The sequence below is a fragment of the Oryctolagus cuniculus genome, chromosome 2, assembly GCF_051225735.1.
Source record: "Oryctolagus cuniculus isolate XC-2025 breed Fujian yellow rabbit chromosome 2, ASM5122573v1, whole genome shotgun sequence".
Lineage (NCBI taxonomy): Eukaryota > Metazoa > Chordata > Mammalia > Lagomorpha > Leporidae > Oryctolagus > Oryctolagus cuniculus.
In genome coordinates this window covers 197,039,483-197,061,991 of record NC_142868.1, presented here as the reverse complement: position 1 = coordinate 197,061,991, position 22,509 = coordinate 197,039,483, and the positions used below count along the sequence as shown (strand labels likewise).

The 22,509-nt window shown below is 64.5% G+C and overlaps 1 protein-coding gene across 2 annotated transcripts in view; it reads left to right on the top strand.

The window, feature by feature from the left end:
* Positions 1-22,509, top strand: part of HPCAL1 (hippocalcin like 1) — an 85,732-nt gene that overhangs the window by 46,086 nt on the left and 17,137 nt on the right. For both annotated transcript variants that reach the window (XM_008249835.5, XM_070069753.2), the window contains exon 2: positions 19,979-20,067. The gene's annotated coding sequence lies outside the window, so the exon portion shown is untranslated. The remainder of the gene's footprint in view (positions 1-19,978; positions 20,068-22,509) is intronic.

Sequence of the window (22,509 nt, the reverse complement as noted above, 5' to 3'; positions counted from 1 at the left end):
TCCCGCGCCTCCAGGGAATGCAGGAACCAGGCCTTGGCTGGGCTCCTCACTGGGGGTCCCGTTTCTGCTGCTTCAGGAGGGTGGGGGGCGGGGGCTAAGGCCAAGCAGGACGCACACTTGGATTCTGGGGGGATGGCTGGGCACGGGGTCCTCCAGGGGACAGAGGTGCTGGGTGAGGAGGAGGGGGTGGGATGAGCCCTCTGCACAGAGGGCTCGGGGATAGCATGGCTGGAACCCCAGGCCCAGAGAGGGAAAGCGGCTTGCCCAGAGCCACACAGCGCCGCCAGCAGTCTGAAGATCCGTTCTCAGTCTGCCTCCTGCTTTGGCTTTATCTCTCAAGGAGGCTTTCAGCTGGGGCAGCGCTTGGTCATCCTTCATAAACCAGGAGGGAGAGACTCCTCAGGTCACCGTGACACCAGGGCACACAGGGAAAGCACGTGGTGGCCGGAGGCCTGCTCTCCAGCTCCCCGTTCCTGCTGGCTGCTGGCAGTGACGTGGGCGGACTGGTGAGCCTGGCGGCAGCCCTGGTGTTTCTAGAAGCTTCCAGAACGGACTTGCAGGATGTGTCTAGCACATTCCTTCTACAGTCATGTTCTGGGAGGACATTGGGCCCAGCTGGCTCTGACCCAGTGGCTCACAGCCTGGTCCCACTCCCCACTCCCCCCACCGGGAGCTGGCACACAGCCTGGTCCTGTCCACCCCCCACCCCCCCTGCACTCCCGGGAGCTGGCAGACCGACAGGTGTAGGTTCCTGGGGCCTCCCAGACAGATGGTGTGGAACCTGCAGGGTGGGGTGGGGAATGTGCTCCTAAAACACTGTCCCGGGCGCCCCGGCAGGTGGGGAGCAGCGGGGCAGTGCGGGCCATCTCTGAGCCTCGGCTCCACAGTCTGCGGCTCCACAAGGCCTGGCTTCCAGCTCGCGCTCACTGAGTGGCACCTTCGGTGGGCACGCAGAGCGATGCAGCCGTCGCCGTCAGCCAGGGCTGCCCCGGGGGCCGGCTGTGTTCCCCTTCGCAGGACGGGGTGGACCAGGGCCCTGAGTGCGGGCCTGGGGGTGACACCCCCGGCTTCCCCTGCTGCAGATACTGGGAAAGAGAGGCCAGCGAGGGTCGTGGCCTGGAAGGCCGTGTCCAGGGTGCCAGAGGCTGTAGGATGTGTGTGTGGGGGGCACCAGGATGCCCATCGGCTAAGTCCTGGGGAGGAGCCCCCAGGGCTGGAACCCCCCCCCCCCAGCTTCCTGTCGGCAGCGTCCGTGGAGCCTCCCTCCCCGCCCTGACTTCAGCTCTCAGGGCCCTTTTTGTGTCCCTGTCACCCCGGTGCACCAGGTGTGGTCCTGATCCCCACCCCCAAGCCTGGGCAGGACCCAGAGTGTGCACCCCACGCCCCCATGAGCATTGCCTGCCCGCTGCCCCCCAGCCCCGGTGGTCCCCTGCCTCGTGTCCTGGTGGAGACCTTGGATGGGACCGCGGGAGGAGCGGGCGCCTGCTCACCCCAGGGGGCGTCCTCACCTGCACCTGCCTCCAGGCATGTGGGAGTGGGACTGTGGGGCTGGTTCCTGGGAGCAGACGGACCTTGCACGGTGCAGGAGGGGGCGTCTATGTCAGGGCAGGCAGCCCCGAGGCTGCACAGGGTGGAGGTGGCGCTGGATGAGGGCCAGGGGGCGGGGGTGGGTGGACGGGGTTCCTGGAGACTGCAACCAGGAGCTGTCACTTCCCCTCCCCGATCCTGGGCCTTTCGGCGGCACCCCTCCTGCACTAGGGTGTGCCCCCACCAGCCCGTGTCCCCACCCCCCCCATCTGTTGTCACAGCAGCTGCTCCTGTTCGTCTTTGTTTCGGGCAGAGGGGGTGCTCACTTCACAGATGAGGCCCAGAGGGCGACCCGACCCAGGTGCAGGGCCTGGCTGGTGGCCGGGAGTGGCCGTTCTCCCCTAGCCCTCAAGCTGGCTTGAGCAGAGACCAGGGCCTGGGACGTCCCGTGACGCAGCAAACGCACAGCATTTGCTGTCAGGAAAGATCCATGGGCACGTCCGTTCTGGCAGTGGAGAGCTGCCCACACCCCTGCCCGGCCGCTCCTCATCCCACCCGGCTGCTCCCCATCCCACCCGGCTGCTCCGCAGGCTCCCGGGGCCCAGGCTGCGTGCACCGTGGCTGCCTTGGCTTCCTCTCCTGTCGTCTCCACCTCCCCAGGCTTGTCTGTGTGGACTTCCTGCCTCCCCAAGGCCCCAGAACAAGCCCAGGGCAGGCCCCGGCCCTGGCACTACTGGGCTCCACGCCCGAGGGTGCAGGAGCCAGAGTTTGTCTTGCACGGCGCCCTCACTTCTGGGCGTGCCGTGTCAGCCAGGATTTCCTGGGGGGGGGGGGTGACAGTCTGGGTGCCGGGTCGCTCTGGGCATGAGGACAGGGACGGGGCCATCACAGGGTGATTGTGGCCCCGCCCGTGCTCACCCCGCTGGGCCAGGGCCACCCTTCAGAAGCCCCAGACACCACCTCTGGGAGCCCAGAGGTTTCCGCAGGTGTGTTTCCAGCTGTTGTCACTTCCCCGGGACTTTGTCCCCTGCATGCTGGAGGCCACTTGATACGGGGTATTGTTTCCACGGAGTGTTTTGTTGGCTTTTCCAAAGCTCAGGTTTCAGGATCCTCACTGTAGGAAATTCGTGAATTTCAGAGAGGAACCCGTGAAGCAGAACGCTCAGACTCCCAGCGGTCCCCACGGTCCCCACGGTCCCCACGGTCTCCATGGTCCCCACGTTGCTTTAGGGGGGATTTAGGCCCCAAGCCAAAAACGTGCCCTTGTGGCACAAAACACCTTGCCTTACCCCAGTGCCTACTACCCCATGGCAAACCCGGACACTGATGTCCCAGGAGCCCCGGGCTGTAGGGGGTGGTGGACAGGGCCCCGTGGGGAGTGGCCATCTGCTCCTGGTCACTGGGGGCCCTCCCAGCCCTGGACCTCCATGGGGGGCCGGGGTCCTCATCCCTCCTGGATCCTAACCTTGCCCACCCTGGGACTGAGTGCCTGGCGCTGGCATGGGCAGACACCTGTTGCACATGTCTTCCCATGTGTGTGCCGTGTGGTTTGGTGCATGTGTATATGCATGGGTGTGAGTGTGCATTTGTGTGTGTGCACGTGTGCACGCCCACATGTGTGCATCTGCGTCCACTAGACTGGGGTTCCCACCTCCCTGTGTCCTCAGAGCCCAGCCCTGGCCTGGCTGCTCAGTGGGGCTTTGACGGTCGCCTGTGGCTCCTGGGGGTCTTTGCTGCCTGCCCCCACCTGGCTGTCTTCCCTTGAGCCCGGCAACTCGTCCCCTGCCCAGCGCTGTCCCTGTGTCGTCCATCCCCTGCCTGACCACGGGCCTGGGGCAGAGGGCTTGCGGGGGCGAGTGCGCTTCCCCCGCGTCCCCCACCGCCTGCACCAGCGGCCCTGGAAGGACATTTCAGGAATTGAATTACCAGCAGCTCAGTGCTGGTGGAATCCAGGAATAGATTATTTGATTGTATCTGTTGGAAGTCATTGCCACAACCGGCTTCATTTTCTTAGCCGACAGCTGAACCGAGGGGGAGGCGACAGCAGGGAATGCCATCATTACTCGATTTTCCCAAAAGTGCATCTCGGAGCTGGCGGCAGCCTGTGGCCTCCCCCTGCACTGGGAGAGCTTGAGACGCCTTGCTGCCTCTGGCCGGGCCCAGACGGGCGGGCACCACATCCTGCCAGATGCGCGACTCTGCCCCGGCCCCTCGGGAAGAACCCACCTGTCCCCAGGGAGCCACTCACGGACTGCGCTGTTGGCTGCAGCTGCGGGAGCCTGGGGACCCCCTCCTCCAGCCCGGGGTCCTGGGAAGGTGGTCGCCCTCCCTGGGGTCCATAGAGCAGAGCGAGGGGTCGCACAAATGGGCACTGATAGGGCTCGGGGGCAGCCCAGGTGTTATGTGGGGGAACCGAGGTAGGGGTGGGGGGAATCCCTGAGGTCCTCTCGGAGGAGGCGGCAGTTAAGCCAGTCCATTGGAAACTGTCACCAGTTTCTTGTTAGTCAAATGGTAATGCATATGCGTATGCTCTGAGTGAGGGAACAGACCTGGCCCTGTTAGGCAACCCTGGCGTGTCCTTGAGCACACCCCACTACTTGAAACGTACTCCTTAGTGTTTTGGAAAAAGCCACTTACTCCTTCCAATTATAGCCGATCTCCATGTGCGGTGTCCCCCTGGGCCACTCACCTTCAGGAAATGTACTGGGTCAGGCCCCCAGGGTGGTGGGGATCAGATGCTGCGCGGGGCCCTCGTGGGGCCTGTGTGTTCCCGCGTGGGGCCTGCGTGCCCGGATGGCCCCTTCCCGTTGTGAGTGATGTCCTTCCGTTTCAGTCGGAGTCCTGGCGTGAGGGGGCCCCCAGGCTGGGGTGTGCGGGTCGGGGAGCAGCCTGTGTCCACCCACGGGTGCCCACGGGTGCCAGTGGAGCCCCCTGACCCTGGCCTGTCGTTGACGCTGTCCCTGCGTCCTGGGCAGCACAGGGGTGCGGAGTTGGGTGTGGGCAGGAAGAGGCTGGCGTGAGCTGCCCAGCCGCCTGGTGCCGTGGCAGGGTCCAGCTCGTGGGACTGACTGCGGCTGTGGGCTGGCCCTCCAGCGAGGCTGCCCGCGGCCGGGACGCCTGGACACGCGGGGCAGGCTCTGGGCCTGAGGCGGCAGCCAGCACTGGCCTCGTGCAGGGCGCCGGAGCTGCCGGGTGCACGCGGGTCTCAGCCGTGGTGAAGCCCCTGGCACGCGTGTGCCTTGGGCGGAGCCCCGCACCAGGGCCGCCAGGGGGCGGGGCGGGGCGGGGCGGGGTGTGTGCCGCTGTGGGGTTTGTGAGAGGAGGGAAGTGGGCACGCCTGAGCCCTGTGCCCCGGCCTCTGCTCGGAAAGAGGCTCCCGTAGCTTCTGTAGTCTGCCTCGTTCCTGGGGTTCTCTGTGTGCCCTGATCGCGCCCCGGGGAGCTTATCTGGGTCTGGGGCAGGTGGCGGGGGCGGGGTCTCCCGCATGGGAAAGAGGCCCCAGCTGCTCCATGGCCGTGCATTGCCACTGCACGGCCTGGTGACTTCTGGCAGTGGGGCTGTGCACACGGTGGCCGTCTTTGCCCGGCTCTCGCCCGTGCCAGGTGCGGTGCCCTGGACGGTCCCCATCCGCCGTCTCCAGCCAGCCCAGCTGTGGGCGTGCGGTGCCTGCGGTGCCAACCTGGTGGACACAGCCTTGGCCACAGCTTGACCCCAGGAGTCCTGGTTGGGTGGGGGAGGCAGGCGGCACAGCCACGGGGACCCCACCCCCACCCAGGCTGCCCTGCCCAGTGCGGCCCTCGCCGCATCAGGTGAGCTCAGCCCAGCGAGCCCTTCCCCCCACCCCCGAGGCTGGCGCGGTCCCGTCACCTGTGCTGTGCCTCAGACCCACCAGCGAGGTGACAGTGACAGCTGCTGCTGCTCCCTGCTCAGGACAGATCTGGGGTCCGGGGGCCGCTTCAGGGGTCTGCAGCCAACTGGTCTGTGGGCCTTGGAGTGGCTGCCTCTGAAGCTCCCAGCTGGCCCCCCGAGGGGGCGGGGCCTGACCAGGGGCCTCCACCGGGGGCTGCTGTGCCGTCCTGCAGGCTGGCCTGACCCTTGGACAGGTGCAACGCAGAGGGCTGGGGGCTTGCTGAGGCCGCAGGTGGGCCCAGAGTGGGCAGGGCACGAGAAGGGTTCAGGCAGGCTGAGCTGCGGCAAGAGCCCCTGCCTGGGGTGAGAGGCAAATAGGGAAACTGAGGTTTGGGGGCGGGCAGGGCCGAGCGGGCTCAGGCCCTGAGGGTCTCCAGTGGGGACGTTTTGCTGCCGCCCATGAATAAGTCACCAGGTGGGTGCCAGGCCTCGAAGCGTCCTCGTCATCACCTGACTTGATCATGGGGAATTAAACTTTCAAGGGCTCCAAGTGACGAGCGACAGACACCTTCCCGGGAACCGGAGACGGGCGCCGGGCGGCTCCCGGTGTGGATGTCGGAGTCCCTGCCCCGGCTTCCAGCGTCTCAGGATCCCAAGGCAAGGACAGACGGTCCCCTTGCTCCTGCCCACCCCCCCATCTTCCCTGTCGGCCCGAGAAGCTGCTGCACTCCCATCTCCCTCCTGGGGGGGGGTGGCCCCTCCTGGCGGCTTATTTATGCGTCCGCACGCAGAGGGAGTCCAGCTCCTCCTCCCCCAAGGACCTTGTCACGCGCAGGGTTTGGATCCCAGGGCCCAGGAGAACGTCTTGTGCAGACCCGCCCCTCAGTGGGGCCCCGTGGGGTTGCCTTGGTGATGAACTTGGCCCCTATTGCTCTTGAGTTCCGGGAGCCCCAGCCTGGCCACGTCCTGGCCCCAGGGCTGCTGACGGGGCTTCCGCCCGCCTCCGACTCCGGCAGGCTCCTTCCATCCTTCAGGGTCCTGGCTGTGGCTGCGTGGATGAGGTCAGAGCCAAACCCCCGGGGCAGCAGGCCACAGGGTTTTAGCAACGTGAGTGACGTCACCATGTGTCGGAAAGTCGGCCGACGGCGGGGTCGGAAGCCGTGCCTCACCACCAAGGGCCCGTGGTCTTCCTGCCGGTTCCTGTGCAGTGCAGGCTTCTCTGTCACCAGGCTGACCATGGCCTTGGCCGTGGAGTGGTGGCAGAGCCCTCCCGCAGGGAGCCCGCAGCTGGCCAGGAGCAGGATTTGCAGGGCTGAGCTGGGCTCCTGCCCTCCAGGAGTGCCCAGGCACCTGCCGCCTGTAGAGGCAAGCGTTGAGCCCGTGTGAGCAGCGTCGGGTGGGACGGGAAGGTGGCTTGGACCGTGTGGTTCTAAGAAGGCCCCTCGGAGCGGCCTGAGCTGGTGCCAGCGCCGGGGAGGTGGCGGGTGCCTGAGCCCAGTCACTTCCCCTGTGGCTGTGCTGGCAGCCATCTTTATTCGTCGTCTGGTCGGTGGGGCGGGAGCTTCTTGGCTGTCTTCAGGCAGGGCGTGGGTGCCCTACCATAGCAGGGAGGGAGGGAGGCCAGCAGGGGGCTGCGAGCTGGAGGACACCCCCCTGTGGGGAGCAGCCCGGACTGGACTGAGTTACTGGAATTAAGACTTATTCTATGCATCTGCTCTCCCACAATATGGTGCTGGGAGAGAAGTAAACAGCTTCCACACAGCTGCCTCCAGTTCAACTAATAAACTGTAGGACTTGCTCCTGATTGGAGGAGAGCAGCGTACTCGGCGTGTGGGCAGCCGAGTTAGGATTGGCGGAGGAGGACTATAAAGGAGGAGAGAGACGGCATGCACCGGGAACATCTATGGGGAACATCTAAGGGGAACATCTGAAGGAACACCTGTGCAGCCCCCCAGAGAGCCGGCCGGCGGTGTGCCGCTCCCCTGCGGAAGTGGGGAATGTGGCCAGGGGGAACTGCCCTTCCACGGAGGTGGAAGGGATAGTAGCCAACCCGGGAAGAACCAGCAGCAAACCCGGGGAGGGCCGAGCAGACGAAAGAACAGCGCAGGGTCCTGTGCCGTTCCTCCACGAAGAGGGGGAGCGACACCCCCCGCCCACGCCAGCCACCCAGGCGGCCCCTGGGAGCAGCCGAGCCTGCTTTGCTGGGGAGGAAATACTGGGAAACCATAGGAGAAGAAAGAGGGCAGGGGAGGGACAGTGTCCACCCAGGATCCCAGCCGGGAGGTGGCGTTTTGGTGACTCCCCCCGGGGCGGCTCCTGTGGTGTAGACCGAGTTTCACGGGTGCGGTCTCTCCTACCGGCTGACCTGTCCACGCAGCAACCCTGTTATCCTATGGAGCTCGGCCAGGACGGAGGAGACAGGAGCTTCTGCCCAGATGCTCAGCCGGGCTCCCGGGGCTGGGCTGGGGCTGGGGGCGGGGGCAGGGGGCCTGGGGCAGGCCCTGTCTGTATAGGCCACTGGGGGCAGGGGTGTGCACCCCACCGTCACTCCTGCGTCACAGCAAAGCACTTGGCCAAGAACCCTGAAGGCAGCAGCCATGTGGCTGAGGTGAGCGCGTGAGGTCAGAGGCCCCCATGGTGTGAGCCCCCCCCCCCCCCGTGTCCTCTTGGCCACCGAGGGACCTGGGAAAGCTGCGTGCCTTCCAGGCTTGTTTCTTGGCCGTGGCACAGGGACAGGGCTGTGCCCCCTTGTGCAAGCTGGGGAGGAAAATGAAGCCGGACTCAGCCCAAGAGGGCGCCTAGGCGTGGCCGACGCTCCCCGGCCGTGTGGTCCCCCCTTGTCCTTGGTTTCTATCTGGAAAACAAATGATGGATTTGCTGGAAAAATTCAGGAGAGGCGATGGAGAGAGAATGCATTTGATTTTAGCCGTAGCCACTTATTAACGTGTAGTTTCTTCTTTTATTTTAAATGAGAGAGAGAGAGAGTGACACACTCCCATCCACTGTCACTCCCCAAACGCCAGCACAGGCCCAGGGCAAAGCCGGGGCCAGGAGCTCAATGCAGGTCTCCCAGACGGGAGGCAGGGACCCAACCCCTGGACCCCAATACCCAGAGCCATCACCTGCTGCCTCCCAGGGTCTGTGTTAGGAGGCTGGGGTCAGGCTCCCCCCCACATCGTACGCAGGTGCTCCTATGTGAGAGGTGCATTAACCGCTGGCCCAGTGGCCGCCCAACACAGAGCTCTGAGAGAATTCCGTTCTTGTGCTGAGACTGTCTTGGCTGGTCACACAGCTGTGTACACTGATCAAAACTCACTGAGCCATTGGCCTAAAAAAGGGGGAATTTCATTGTATGTAGAACTATACCTTGGGGGCCGGTGCCGCGGCTCACTAGGCTAATCCTCCACCTTGTGGCGCCGGCACACCGGGTTCTAGTCCCGGTCGGGGCGCCGGATTCTGTCCCGGTTGCCCCTCTTCCAGGCCAGCTCTCTGCTGTGCCCTGGGAGTGCAGTGGAGGATGGCCCAAGTCCTTGGGCCCTGCACCCCATGGGAGACCAGGAGAAGCACCTGGCTCCTGCCATCGGATCAGCGTGGTGCGCCGGCTGCAGCGGCCATTGGAGGGTGAACCAACGGCAAAGGAAGACCTTTCTCTCTGTCTCTCTCTCTCACTGTCCACTCTGCCTGTCAAAAAAAAAAAAAAAAAAAAACAAAAACAAAAAAAAAACACAACACCTGTACCTTGGGGCTGGTTTCTGGGGCAGGGGGTTAAGCCATCACCCGCAGCGCCAGCATCCCATATGAGTGCTGACTTGAGTCCCGGCTGCTCCCTTCCTATCCAGCTCCCTGCTGTGGCCTGGAAAGGTAGTGGAAGATGCCCAAGTCCTTGGGCCCCTGTACCCGCGTGGGAGACCCTGACTCCTGGCTCCTGGCTTCAGATCAGCTCAGGTCCGGCAGTTACAGCAAACTGGGGAGTGAACCAGCGGATGAAAGACTGACCCTCTCTCTCTCTCTGCTTCTCCTCTCTCTGTGTACAAACTCTGACTTTTAATAAATAAATCAATCTTTAAAAAAAAAAAAAAGTCACCTCGGTTCGTGGCCTAATTGCCAAGGCCTTGGCAGAGTTCCCTTCCTGGCGCGTGCTCCTTTGTCCCAGCAGTGCCCTGCTGTCCCGTATTTAGGCTGTGTCCTAGAAAGCACCACTGGATTTTCAGTCATTTGGAAGGGAGAGAGAGAGAGAGAGAGAGAGAGAGAGAGAGTTTCTAGCCGCTGGTTCACGTCTCGAATGCCTGTAGCACCCAGGGCTGAAGCTGGGGGCCGAAACCCCATCCGGGTCTCCCGCGCGGGTGGCAGCACCCAGTCACTGAGCCGTCACTGCTGCCCCCCAGGGTCTGCTCTCGCAGGAAGCTGGAGTTGGGACTTGGAGCGGGGTCTCCACCTGGGTGCTGGTGTGGGAGGGGGCGGCTGAGCAAGGGGCGCGTGGCCTGCCTGCACTGTTGTGTGTCGCATGTGTCCTGTGGGCTTCGTCCCAGCAGCATGTGGGAGTGTAGCCGGCATGCTGGCTGCTCCCCGGCACCGTTAGCAGCTACTTAAATCTTGTGGCCGCACCATCCCTGCCCCCACCCTGTGGCCGTCTCTTCCCTGTGCTGTTCCACGCTCTCCAGCCGCATGGGCTGCCGCTCTGCAGTCCCTGGGGTCCACCCACACTTGGCTCACTGTGTCCTGGCACTTGTCCTAGAAAACTCCTGGGGCCGGCGCTGTGGTGCAGCGGGTTAAAACTCTGGCCTGATGTGCCAGCATCCCATACGGGCGCTGGTTTTAGTCCCAGCTGCTCCTCTTCCAGTCCAGCTCTCTGCTGTGGCCCAGGAAGGCAGTGGAGGATGGCCCGAGTGCTTGGGCCCCTGCACCCGCATGGGAGACCGGGAGGAAGCTCCTGGCTCCTGGCTGTGGATCGGCTCGGCTCCGGCCACTGTGGCACCCTTCTCTGCACAGCCTTCCTGCTGTGACGCAGGTGTTCTCACCTCCCCACACACAAAGGCCTCGCCTGACACTGCTTTGGGAGTTGGGGCTTCACCATGCAGACCTGGGGCGGGGGATACAGCCTCCTGTGTGCGAGGTGCCGGCCGAGGCTGCCACCCACGGGGCACCTGTGGTGGTTGCTGGTGCTAACAGCTCCTTGGAGAGATGTGACGGGTGCAGGAGAGAACTGAGCAGACGGAGTCCTAATGCTGCAGGTCAGAGATGTCACAGCAGACGGGGGCGTTTCTTCTGGACGGCGTCCGTGTCTCATCCTGCTTTTCCATTTTGCACTGTTTCCTGGCTCATTAGGACTTGTCAACTTCACTTAGCACTCAGTCCAGCTTTCTCATGCGTGGAATGTCACACGTGGGCCCCGTGTACCTGCAGAGACATCAGGGTGCAGGTGGGAGGTGGGATGGCGCCACCCCGTGTTCTCCCTGCCAGGTGCCTGGAGTCAGCGGTGGGCAGCCCCGTGGTGTCCCCTGGGCCAGCATCAAATGCCCCTCGGCCCCCTGTTTCCCAGAGGATGAGTGGGGGAGGTGTTGCTGGTGGAAGTGACCTTGGAAGGCAGGTGTGGCGCACTGTGGTGGCAGCTACGAGGCTCTGGGGCTCCCAAGCCTTGGGGTGCACGGCCCTGGCTCCCGTCCTCGGCAGAGACCTGTGGGCTACGGACTTCGGCTCTCCCAGGACCACACCTGCCCCCTTCCCCCAAGAGGTGCTGTGGGGTTCCATGACCTCCGAGACGGTTGAGTGGGCAGACCCCAGAGACCTCGCTGAATGATGGCTGCCCTTCCGCAGGCGCCACGTGGCTCTGCCCAAGGTAGGCCCACGGCTCATCCGCCTCCTTGCCAGCTGTGACAATAGCAGAGCCACTGGGGACGCAGTCCTGGAGAGCTGTCCAACCCCAGAGGCTCTGCTGGGTGGGGAAGAGGAGGCGTGTGCGGGCCAGGGGCTGGCTTTGCATACGCACGTTCATGCAGCTGGCATGCACCCATGCATGCGGCCATGCTGCAGCCCCTGGCAGGGTCAGAGCCGCCAGCCGGGTGGGCCCCCTTGCTGTGACCCGAGGCCTGGCAGGGACGGCCTCGCGAGGAGCTGGGCGCTGTGCAGCCGCCGGGCGGCGTCTCCCCTGGCCGCAGCGGCTTGGCAAGTCCAAGGGCAGATCTCGCTGTCCGTCAGAGCACACAGGGTCTGCTGGGGCTGGGGACGCGGCTGCTCTACCATGTGGGAGGTGGATAGGAAGCCATGTGTGTGGACCTGGGGCTTGCCACGCCGCCCGAGAGCATGGGTTTGCTGTTGGCATCTTCCGTCATCCGCCCTGGGCTCTTGCCAGCCCGGCAGCCCTGCTGGCAGGAGCCTGTGGGCACCCAGCCCACGGCCTCCCGGAGGAGACGCATGCAGGCCCCGGCATCCAGGGCGCTGACCACAGCCACCACTGACTGGCGTGAGCCCAGAGTGCTGCCTCCCTGCCCGCGGTAGGAGCCCCCTGCAGAGCTCTTCCCCACAGCCCCCTCCCCACTTCCCTCCCACCCGACCCTGCAGGCAGGCCTCTGTTGAGGTCACCTCCTCTGGGAAGCCTTCCCGGATCCCGTGTTGGGTGGAGGCTCCTCCGCGGGCCCTCCTGGCATCCTGCAGTCGCCATGTAGGGCGTGTGGCACTTAACCCGGGCACCACAGCCTGCACGGGAGCCAGAACTGATCTTGGTGGCTGTTGGGGTCAGAAGCCCTCGGGGTGGGGCTCGGCTAAGTGAGTCTGGACCGCCTGGAAGGATGGGTGGTGACACTGCAGGTCCAGCTCGAAGTCCCGCCCACCTCCCCAGAGAGTTCAGGCATGGGCTCCACTGGGCGCTCCGTCGGCCACTGCTTCTGGGGGCGGCCAGTGGAATGGGCAGGGCAGGAGGTGAGGTGTGCGAGGCCCTGAGCAGGGCACCCCCTGGAGCTGTGTGTGTCTGAGCCGCCAGCTAGCCCTAATCCAGGAGGGATCCCCCGGGGCTTAGCACCAAGAAAAATGGGTCTCCTGCCGGGACCTCTCCACTGGGTGACCCAGCCAGGCCCCTGCCTGCCGGGGCTAGGGCTCCGTGCAGAGCCGCGTGTTCTTTGTGAGGCGTAGAGAAGGACTTGCGGTCCCCTCACCGCCTGGTGTCTCGGGCAGGGCAGGCTGTGTGTGGCCACACCTCGTCACCGTCTCTGAACAGCTGGGGGACACCCTGATGCCCTGTGTCAACTCCATGTCACCATACATGGTGCTGTGGGTGCAGCTGAGCAGACCTGCAGGGAAGGTGTGTCCACGGCAATCTTCAAGTGAGCGTGGCTTAAACGGCCGTTAGGGAATTGCCAGTCAAAACAACAGCGACACACCACTGTGCACCTGCCGGAATGGCCAGAACCCAGCACACTGACGTCACCGCTCCTGGAGAGGATGCCGGAGCCACAGGAGCTCGCAATCCTTGCTGGTGGGGCTGCGAGGTGCATGGCCGCTTTGGAAGACAACGCGGTGGTTACAGAACCAGGCAGGGTGCAGCCGCGCCATCCGGCCAGAGCGGGAACTGCTCTTACTAAAACCTGAGCGTGCCACCCTTAGCCGCTTTACCGATAACTGCCCAAACTTGGAAGCAACCAATGTGTCCTTTGGTGAGCGAGTGGACAGGCTGTGGTCCATGCACACAGTGGAATAGCCTTCAGTGCTAAAATAAATTGAGCTATCAAGCCAGGAGACGCCATGCAGGAAACGTAAATGCGTATTATCAAGTGAAGGGAGCCGGCCTGCAAAGGCCACATCCTGTGGGATTCCGCCTGCCTGGCGTTCTAGAAAGGACACGAGACAGAGGCTCTGTGGAGGAAGGGGAGGAGGCGCGGCACAGGGACGCTGCCCCGTGTGATCCTGGGCTGCGGGGCCGTGTGTGCGTGCGTGTGTGTGTGTATGATTGTGCATTTGTCAAAACCTGCGGGCTGTGCACCCCCAGGGCGAGCGCGGGGGTTTCCCACGGACGGACGTGTGGATGTGGCTGCCCGCATGGATGCGAACCAGCCTGCCGTGGTGGGAGGGGCCTCTCGGGGCATGGGGAGGGGGACGGAAGCGCGTGGGAACCGGGTCCTTTCTACGCAGTTTTGCTGTGAACCCCTCTCTTAAAAGTTCAGTAGTTAGGAAGAACAGAGAAGTAGCCGCACGCGGAAAGCTGCGTGGGGGGCCTTGCGCGTGTCGGCCGGGGTAGGGGCTGCGGTAAAGGTAAACCAGCCCTGTTGGGAAGCTCCGGGCGTCGCCCTCGCCGCCCCCGGATGATACCCCGGATGACCTGCGGTGACTGTTCCTCGCCACCGCCAGAGAATTCGGCAGGCTGCCCGCAGCTTGCCTTGACCGAGGAGGGGAAGTGCGCCACCCGCCACTCAGCCTTCCCCGAACCCGGGGACAGTCAGGCGGGGTGTGGAGCCCAGTGGAAGCAGGGTCCCACTTTATTGTACAGGGAGGTGTGTATACAGCTGAGGTACAGGGCGGATAGCACAGGTGCGGGCAGGGCTGGGGTGTTGTGATGCACAAGGCTCTTAGCCACTCCTGTTCTACCACCTGAAGGATCCTTAGGCAGAAGCGCCCTGGGGCTGCGGTGTTTGCCACCAGGGATTTGAAACTTAAAGTCAGGTTTTCCAATTCGAGGCAGGCTCAGGAAGTTCCTCTAGGCCTCTCCGGACTCAGCCTCCCCCACATAGACCGTGTGTGCCTGGCCGCAGGGCTTCCTGCTTCCCTGCGCCCACCCTGCCGGGTGCTCGTCGCTTTTCCGGGACGCCGGAAGCTTAGTTCCCTTGAGCCCCTTCCTGTCTGGGAGACGTTGGGGGCGGGGCAGGCTTTCCTGTGTGCGAAGGGAGCGAGGAGGCCAGTCTGACCGGAACATCCCCTGCTGCCGACTGGGATGCGCGAGGGTCTCTGGAGGGTGTCGGGCCTGTCCTGTACAGGGCAGCGTCCTTGACCTCTGCCCCACCAGGTGCCGGTAGAGCCCCCCTCCCCTGCCTTGATAACCAAACGTGTCCAGGGGGCCAAACTACTCCAGCTGAGAGCCACTGGATTGTGTATATGCGTGTTAACACGTATGTGCGTGCACACTTTTACTGCTGGCGGGTCTGACTGGCAAGCCTGCCCTGTGGTCAGACTCCGCTTCCCGGTACTCGCCCCCAGCCTTTCAAGCAAATGCCAGTGTCAGGCAGGTGCAGGACGAGCCGGACCTCCGCCCCCCCCCCCCCAAGGGCGCGGCTGGAAGAAAGGGTGTTTTCTCCGCCATGTCCGACAAGCCGCTTGGGCAGAGTGACCGCTTCCCGCTTGCAGCCCTGGGGGACAGGTGCACGGGGAGACGGACTTGGCTCACCTGCCTGGACGAGGGGGCCTCCTGGCAGGTGTGTGGCTTCACGCTGCGGGTGCTGCCTGTGTGCTCCGGGCCAGGTCCTGTGCCGGCCACCTGGCGGGGCCCCTCCCCCGCGGGGCTATGCTTACTAATCACAAGTCCCAAAAGAGCTGCGAACTGATGGCGGGGCCAGTGCCGTGAGAGGAAGCCGCAAGGTGCCAGGAAACCGGCAGCTGGGAGCCGGGGGATCCCCCAGGGAGGGCCCTGCAGCTGGGCCTGGCGGGGAGCAGCTCCCTGGGGGGTGGGGGGTGGGGCTCCAGGCACAGGACGCACTCCGAGAGAGCCTCTGGTTGTGCTTCCCAGTTGAAGTGAGCAGGGCGGGACTGGACTCGCACGGTGCCTGCTGGGAGTCGGCTCTGCCGGGCGTTGGCGTGCAGGTGACTTGCCATCTTGCCCTGGGGCCAGGACAGGCCGAGACCCTGCCCTAGGCCTGGCCAGCTGCGATTGCACCCCAGGGGCTGACTCCAGGCCCCCAGCGCTTCCTCTTGCAGATGGGCGCTTGTGACAGATGCATACGCTGCGCGTCCCCGGAGGCTGGTACAAACTGGAGCCCCACAACTCCCAGGGACCGTGCCGGGCACTTGTGCAGGTGCATGGGCGGGGCCTGGGCCGGCCGTCTGCGTGGGTGCCGGCGGGGTCCTGCGCCTGCCTCGCTGAGCCGGGCCACTAATGGGACTCCTGGAGCCTTTTGGGTGTTGGTGGCAGCAGTGGCGGCTCATTTGTGGGGAATGAATTATTTATGACTGTTTGCAGATGCTTATTCCTTCATCACAGGCCCCCGCGTGTTCTGGGCGCCTGATGAAGTGGCTTCAGCAGGCGCGTGTGGCTGCACCCCCTGCCGTCCTGGACGCCTGTGTCCAGGCTGCTGACGTGCAGGCTGCATTTGGGGGGTGGTTCCACGCTGCCCACACGGGTCCCTCCCACTCCCTGCCCCAGAGCACCCGCAGGCTGGGTTTGAGGCTGGGTTTGAGGGTCCTCTGACACTGATCTCAGTCCCACGGTGGGCTCAGTCAGCCTCAGCCCTGCCCCGAGGTCTCCGTGCACCTGCCGCCATCTGTCCTGCCCGGGCTCCCAAGCTGATGCCCAGGTCCGTCGCTCAGGAGCCCACCAGGGCCCCCTAATGCTGAGCACGCCCTGTGAGCCACCCGGCCCTCGCCTCCCAGCATGCCTTGCACCGGCTCCCTACTTGGAGCCGCGCGCCCACTGGTTCATTCATTTAACAGAACTGGCCCTGCTGCAGCTGCCATGCAGGCCCTTAGCGATGGGGGAGCCAGGCCCCGCCTCTGATTGCAGCCGACAGGTTGCCAGGCAGGCCGCAGCAGGGCCCCCGGGCTCCGGGACCTGGGTGAGGCAGGGTCTTTCACCCCGTGGGGTGATGGGGCCCTCCAAGGCCAAGCCAGGGGTCTGGGCCCCGAGGCTGTAATTGGAGTGAGGGGGACACCTGGAGCCCCTCTGCCCGCCCACTGCCCTCCCTCCGTCGGGAGCAGCCTGTGCAGCTCTGTGGTGTTGGCTTAACTGTGGAACCACAGGGTGGGCCACGATGAGTGGTTTCCCTTCCGTCTCCTGGTCTCCTGCTTCCTCCCTCCCAGCCAAGCCCTTTCCGGTCCCGAGAGCAGAGGTGGAGTCCCGCGGGGCCTGCGGAGCGGCCAGCAGGGGTGGAGTCCCGCGCACGCACGCAGAGGGCCCTGTGGGAGTGGCCGGCGCCCGCCTGCCTCTCTTCCCTGCCCTCCTGGGACCCTCGGGCGCCCCGCCTCCCCCCGCCTTCCCCCTCCTCCCCGCACTGGGGGTCTCTGAGGTCCGCTCAGCTGCAGAGGTGGCCGAGACAGAGCCCCGACAGGCTGGGCAGGGTTGGGATGGCCATGCCCAGCACTGTTGCCCCCGGCTGCCTCCTTGTTCTGAGGTTGGCAAAGCCTCAACTGCTCTTCCTCTCTCCCTCCTGGTCCCTCCGGGCCACACGAGAGCACCAGAGCCGGCTCTTGACGCCCCCGGGGCTGGGGTTGGTGCCTTGGGGAGCTCGGGGGGGGGGGCGGTGGTGGCCGGGGCTCGGGGGTTCCAGGCAGTCTGTTCATGGTCAGCAAACCGTTTGGTTTCCTTCCTGCCCGCGGGGGTCGTGCGTGAGCAAGCAGGAGCCTCAGCACCTTCAGCAGAGACCTGTGCCCCCCGCCCCTCCCCCAGGGCCCAGGGGTCCCCTCCTCCCTTTCTCGGGTGCCTGGCGTCTCGTAGAGGAGGTGCTTAGAGTAAAACGTGAAGCCCTCGGCCTGCCTGTGTCTTGGGGTCGGGGCCTGTGTGCCCTGTGCACGGGACTGCCCCGAGGGTTTGCGTCCAGGCCCCCGCATCGTCTTGGCCTCAGCGTGCCCCCCTCAGATGCGTGTGTTGACACCGAACTCCTGGCAGGGTGGTCTCGGGGACTGTGGGCGTGGGGTTAGTGTGTTTGTGAGCTGCGGCATACAAACGTAGACCTTGACGCTGCGTTTGCCAGATTTGTCTGTGTCGGGGTCAGTGACGTTCATTCTCATTGCTCTATGGGAATCCATGGGTCCCCGTCTCGCGTAGATGCACACCGGGGCAGTGACCAGGGTGCAGCGCTGCGGCGTGCTGGCTGCTGGACATACGTCCGTGTTTCTGTTGGGGTACGCCAGGAGCTGCGTCCCCGGTTCAGGTGTGCAGTCACCGGTGGAGAAGTGGCCATACACGTAGCTTCCTGTGTGCCAAGAGCTCAATGCCCTGGTGGAAGCAGAAGACACAGCCCACCCCGCGGACATCCGGGTCCCTGGCGCAGGGCCACACGCGGCTCAGGCTCACGCTCGCTGTTTCTTGGTGCCCTTTCCAGCCCTGCCTGCCGTGTGGCACCTGTGGTGTGTGTCCCAGCCGGACTCCTGGCCTTCCCTCCCGGAGCCCTGTGCCGGTTGGAGGTTGGCAGCCGGCTCTGTGCCCCTGCAGGAGGCAGGCTGCCCTGAACCCAGCTTCCTGCGCTGAGCAGTGGGCGAAATCTCCTGTAGGGAGGCAGGCCCTTGTGGGAAGTGAGTGTGCCAGCCCGTTACCCGGGGCCCGTGCTAGAATCCGCCACGCGTAAACCACCGTCACCTCGGAAATCGTGTTAATCCCCAAACCGTCTCTGACCTCAGACCTCATTAAATTTTTTCCTCCCTAAGGGACTTTGCTTCCTGATTAAATTGGACTTCAGACTATATTAGAATAATTTGTCATCTCTGAGCACATGCTGCCCTGGTGTGGACCGACAGTAGAGGCCGTTATGCGGTTCCCGTGGTCTCGGCGCTGGCGGGGGGGGATTGTGCCGGGGCCGCCGAGGGGAGACACGGCTCTGCCTACGCTGCCACCTGCCGTGTTCCCCCTCCCCGCCCCTGCTGAGCTGAGAGCTCCCGCAGGGGCGTCCCCTTGGGAGCACGCGTAAGTCCTCTGCAGTGCTGGCATCCCACATGGGCGCCGGTTCGAGTCCCAGCTGCTCCACTTCCGATCCAGCAGCTTATTAACCCGCTGCACCCCGGCCCGTGGCCGTTCAGTCGTTCAGCATCTCCTTCCCTTGGGGAGGGGGAGGTCTTGGCTCCCTGTGGGAAGGCACTTACCCGGGCTGGTGTTGTGGCGTAGTGGGTAAAGCCACCGTCTGCAGTGCCGGCATCCCATATGGGTGCCGGTTCGAATCCTGGCTGCTCCACTTGCAACCCAGCTCTCTGCTATGGCCTGGGACAGCAGTAGAAGATGTTCCAAGTCCTTGGGCCCCTGCACCCACGTGGGAGACCCAGAGGAGGCTCCTGGCTCTGGCTTCAGATCGGCGCACCTCCGGCTGTTGTGGCCAGTTGGGGAGTGAACCAGCGGATGGGATGGAAGATCTCTCTCTCTTTCTGCCTCTCCTTCTCTCTCTCTCTCTCTAACTCTGGTTTTCAAATAAATAAATAAATCTTCTTAAAAAAAAAAAAAAAAGCCCTTAACCAGCGATGTGTGGCTTCGTCACCCTCGGGCTTTCAGTCCCGTTTTTCTGTGACGTGTGTCTCTCCCCGCCGGTTCCAGCAGGCTCCGTGGGCGGTCCTCTGTGGTGGGTTCAGAACTGGGAAGTGTGGCCCCTCCCTCCTTTCCTCCGGGATCGTTTGAGTGTGCTGGGTCCTTCATGTTTCCCTGTGAATTTTGAAGTCAGCTTTTCAGTTTCTACAAGGAAGTAAGCTGGGTTTCTCTTGGGGCTGGCTGTGAACCTGCAGGTCACTTTGGGGGATAGTTAACAACTGTAAATCTTCCAGTTAGTCAACATCAGACTTTTTTCTGATTTTTTTTTAAATTTTCCTTCATTTTTTTCAAATGAAGTCCTGATGGCCACTTGGAAGGTGCTTGACCTTGAGCGAGTACTTTGCTGCTCGGTACCTCAGTTTTCCTGTCTGTAAATTGGGGGTGTTCATTACGCTTACTCCCTACCACCCTTGCAAGGATTCCAGCGCATCAGGCAAATACAGAGAAAGCTTATGCACGGGTGTGAGCTGTGATGTTATCACACCGTGCCCAGGGAGCGAGGGGTCCCCAGTCTGTGTCTGGGGTTGGACAGAGAAGGAGAGTTAGCCCACCGGAGTTAGCCCAATGCTGGGTGTCTAGAGTGCTGTGGCACAGCTGTAGAAGGTGGGGGTTGGGGAAGGTGGTTGGGCACCCAGGAAGCTGACTGTGCAGATGCCCCGGTGCCCTGGGGCTGCTCCTACCGGGCCCTGGCCCAGGGAGGCACCGTCAGGGCAGCTGGGCCTCAAGGAGGAAGCCGGGGTGACGAGGGCCATCTGCTGGTGCCAGCCCAGACACAAGGGAGCCGCAGGGCTGAGGACCTGGAGGGGCTGCCCGTGGGATTGGGCACTGTCGAGAGCTGGCCCCAGCCTGGCCTGGGTATGCTGGGTTCCCCTGAACTGGGGACACCGTGCAGAATGCCAAGGGCCAGGCGTGGACACGACTTCGTCTGCAGAGGTCCAGGGCACTCAGCCAGAGGGTGACGCTGGGACACGTGACCCCTGACCCCACACTGGCAGACCACAGAGCCACAGCCATGATCAGCACCGCGCCGGCTTTGTGATAGCCGTGACCCGCCGAGGGGTGGCCTGAACCTCTCAAAAGCTGGGGTCCCCCTGATGGGCACATGGGGGGCAACCAGACAGCAGGCGGTGGGCTCCAGGCGGCGTGTCAGGTCCCGTGTGACCTGTTTGTCTTCTCTTCCAGGGGCATGGTCTAGTGGCCCAGCCAAGGACGCGGAAGCAGCCCCCGGAGGTCCCGCCCCCTGCTCCATCTCAGCCTCCGCTTGGCCTCAGGTGAGTCCTGCGCAGGTGGGGCTGCGTGGGAAGTGGGGGTGGGAGCCGCCTGCTGCTCCCCAGCCCGGGTCCCAGGGTCACTGGCCCTTGTTGCCAGGTGCTCGTGTCTGGGGGCTGTAAGTGCCAAGAATGAACCCCCAGGACGCACGAGAGGAGGACGGAGGGGACATCTTGGCCTCGATGCTGCTTGTGGCTTCTGTACCCAGATCCGGAAGCTGGCTTCTCCCAGGCCCGCGGCCCCTCCCCAGCAGGTGCCATCCCACAGCCGTGGACCCCCTCCCCCAGCAGGGGCTGTGCCAGGGCCATGGACCCCTACCCCAGCAGGGGCTGTGCCAGGGCCATGGACCCCTACCCCAGCAGGGGCCGTGCCAGGGCCGTGGACCCCTCCCCTCCCCCAGCAGGGGCTGTGCCAGGCCCATGGACCCCTACCCCAGCAGGCGCCGTCCCACGGCCGTGGACCCCATACCCCAGCAGGGGCTGTGCCAGGCCCGTGGACCCCTCCCCCACCAGGCGCCGTCCCACGGCCGTGGACCCCATACCCCAGCAGGGGCCATGCCAGGGCCATGGACCCCCCTCCCTCAGCAGGCGCCGTGCCAGGCCCATGGACCCCTCCCCCAGCAGGCGCCGTGCCAGGCCCGTGGACCCCTCCCCCAGCAGGTGCCGTCCCACGGCCATGGACCCCTCCCCCAACAGGCGCTGTGCCAGGCCCGTGGACCCCTCCCCCAGCAGGCGCTGTGCCAGGGCCATGGACCCCCTACCCCAGCAGGCGCCGTGCCAGGGCCATGGACCCCCCTCCCCCAGCAGGTGCCGTGCCAGGCCCGTGGACCCCTACCCCAGCAGGTGCCATCCTAGGGCCATGGACCCCATACCCCAGCAGGCGCCGTGCCAGGCCTGTGGACCCCTCCCCCAGTAGGCGCCGTCCCAGGGCCGTGGACCCCCTACCCCAGCAGGCGCCGTCCCAGGGCCGTGGACCCCTCCCCCAGCAGGCGCTGTGCCAGGGCCCTCAGCCCTCCCTGGCGCTCATCTGCTGCCTGCAGGGCGCGTGGGGCCCCTCGGCTGGGTGGACGCAGTCCCCCTCCCTCCCAGTCCTCCCATGAGTGTCCTGCAGGGCGTGGGCCCAGCAGTGGCTCCTGCTCAGCCCTGATTCCAGGGTGAAGCTGTGGCTGCCCGCAGGCGCCTCCCTGGAGCAGCTCGGCCCCCGGCCCCTGCTGCCTCCCGCTGAGCCTCCCCCTCCCCGAGACCCCTCCATCCTGCCCTCACTTCCCTTCCCACCAGCTCAGCCTCAGCCTCTCCCCCTGCCACGCCCAGACCTCTGGCCCTCAGGGATGCCCGGCTGAACTTCCTGCCCCACAGAAGACTGGCCGCAGGAGCCCCCTGTTGCTTGTGCAGGCTCCACAGCCCCTCCCACAGTGGCTCAGGGCCTGCCAGCCCGCTGTGCACCGATGCTCTGTGCGGGGTCTAGTTCCCGGGTGAGGACCCCCGGGGCTGGCGTGGTCCCTGCGGGTCTGGCTTTGTGTCTTAGCCTCCCTTCCTTTGCTGGATGGTGGTGGCCGCCAACACGCCTTCCGGGGAGGATGGGACAGCAGTCCTTGAAGTGAGTGTCAGGGCCAGGCAGGGCCGTGTCCGCCTGGGTGCTGCCCTCGGGCGACTGTTTGGGTGGCTCATTACTGTTCACTGCCCCCCTGCCCCACCTCTGCTGACCCTGGGTGCTGGGACCTCACTGAGACAGGTGGCCCATCAGGTCCATTGTCAAAGGCAAGAGGAGGAGGCAGCAGTGAGGGAGGACTTGAAGGGGGGTGGGGATGACCTGCAAGCCTCGCCCAGCCCCCAGGACCCTCATCACCGACTGCGTCAATGGAGTCTGGGAGAAGCCATTGTCCAAGACCTGTAGGAGGTACGGGGGAGCAGCCTGTGCAAAGGGCCTGTGGTGTGTGTGAGGGGCAGCCAGAGGGATGAGAACCGAGGCCAGCACTCGCAGCACTGACCAGCGAGGAGCAGGTGCGGGCAGAGTCTCGGAGCCACCAAAGCACACCACACCACAGACCCGTGGGGTCCTTTAAGAGTGAGCCCTCCACACAGGACCAAACCTTTGTTTAGATCCGTCTGGCAACCATTCTCTTGTAGGCTGCCAGACCAGGAGGAGTCAGAGGTGTGGGGCCGTGCATGAGCAGGATCTGGGGGGTCTCCTGCTGGAGGTGACTGGTTGACCAGTTGACCCGTCTGCAGGCCCCAGGTGGGCATCTCCTAGCACAGCCTGTGGGGGCACACGGTGGGCCTGGCGCAGGCGCCCTCCTGTGTGGTACATTGAGGGCTATTTTTAGGGCGACTTGGATGACTTTGCATTATGACTTCCTGTGGGCGTCGCCTGTGGCCTCAACCCTCACGAGCGTTGTGGACAGTGTGCACACGCTTGAGCCTGCGCCATGTGCATGCGTACCTGCG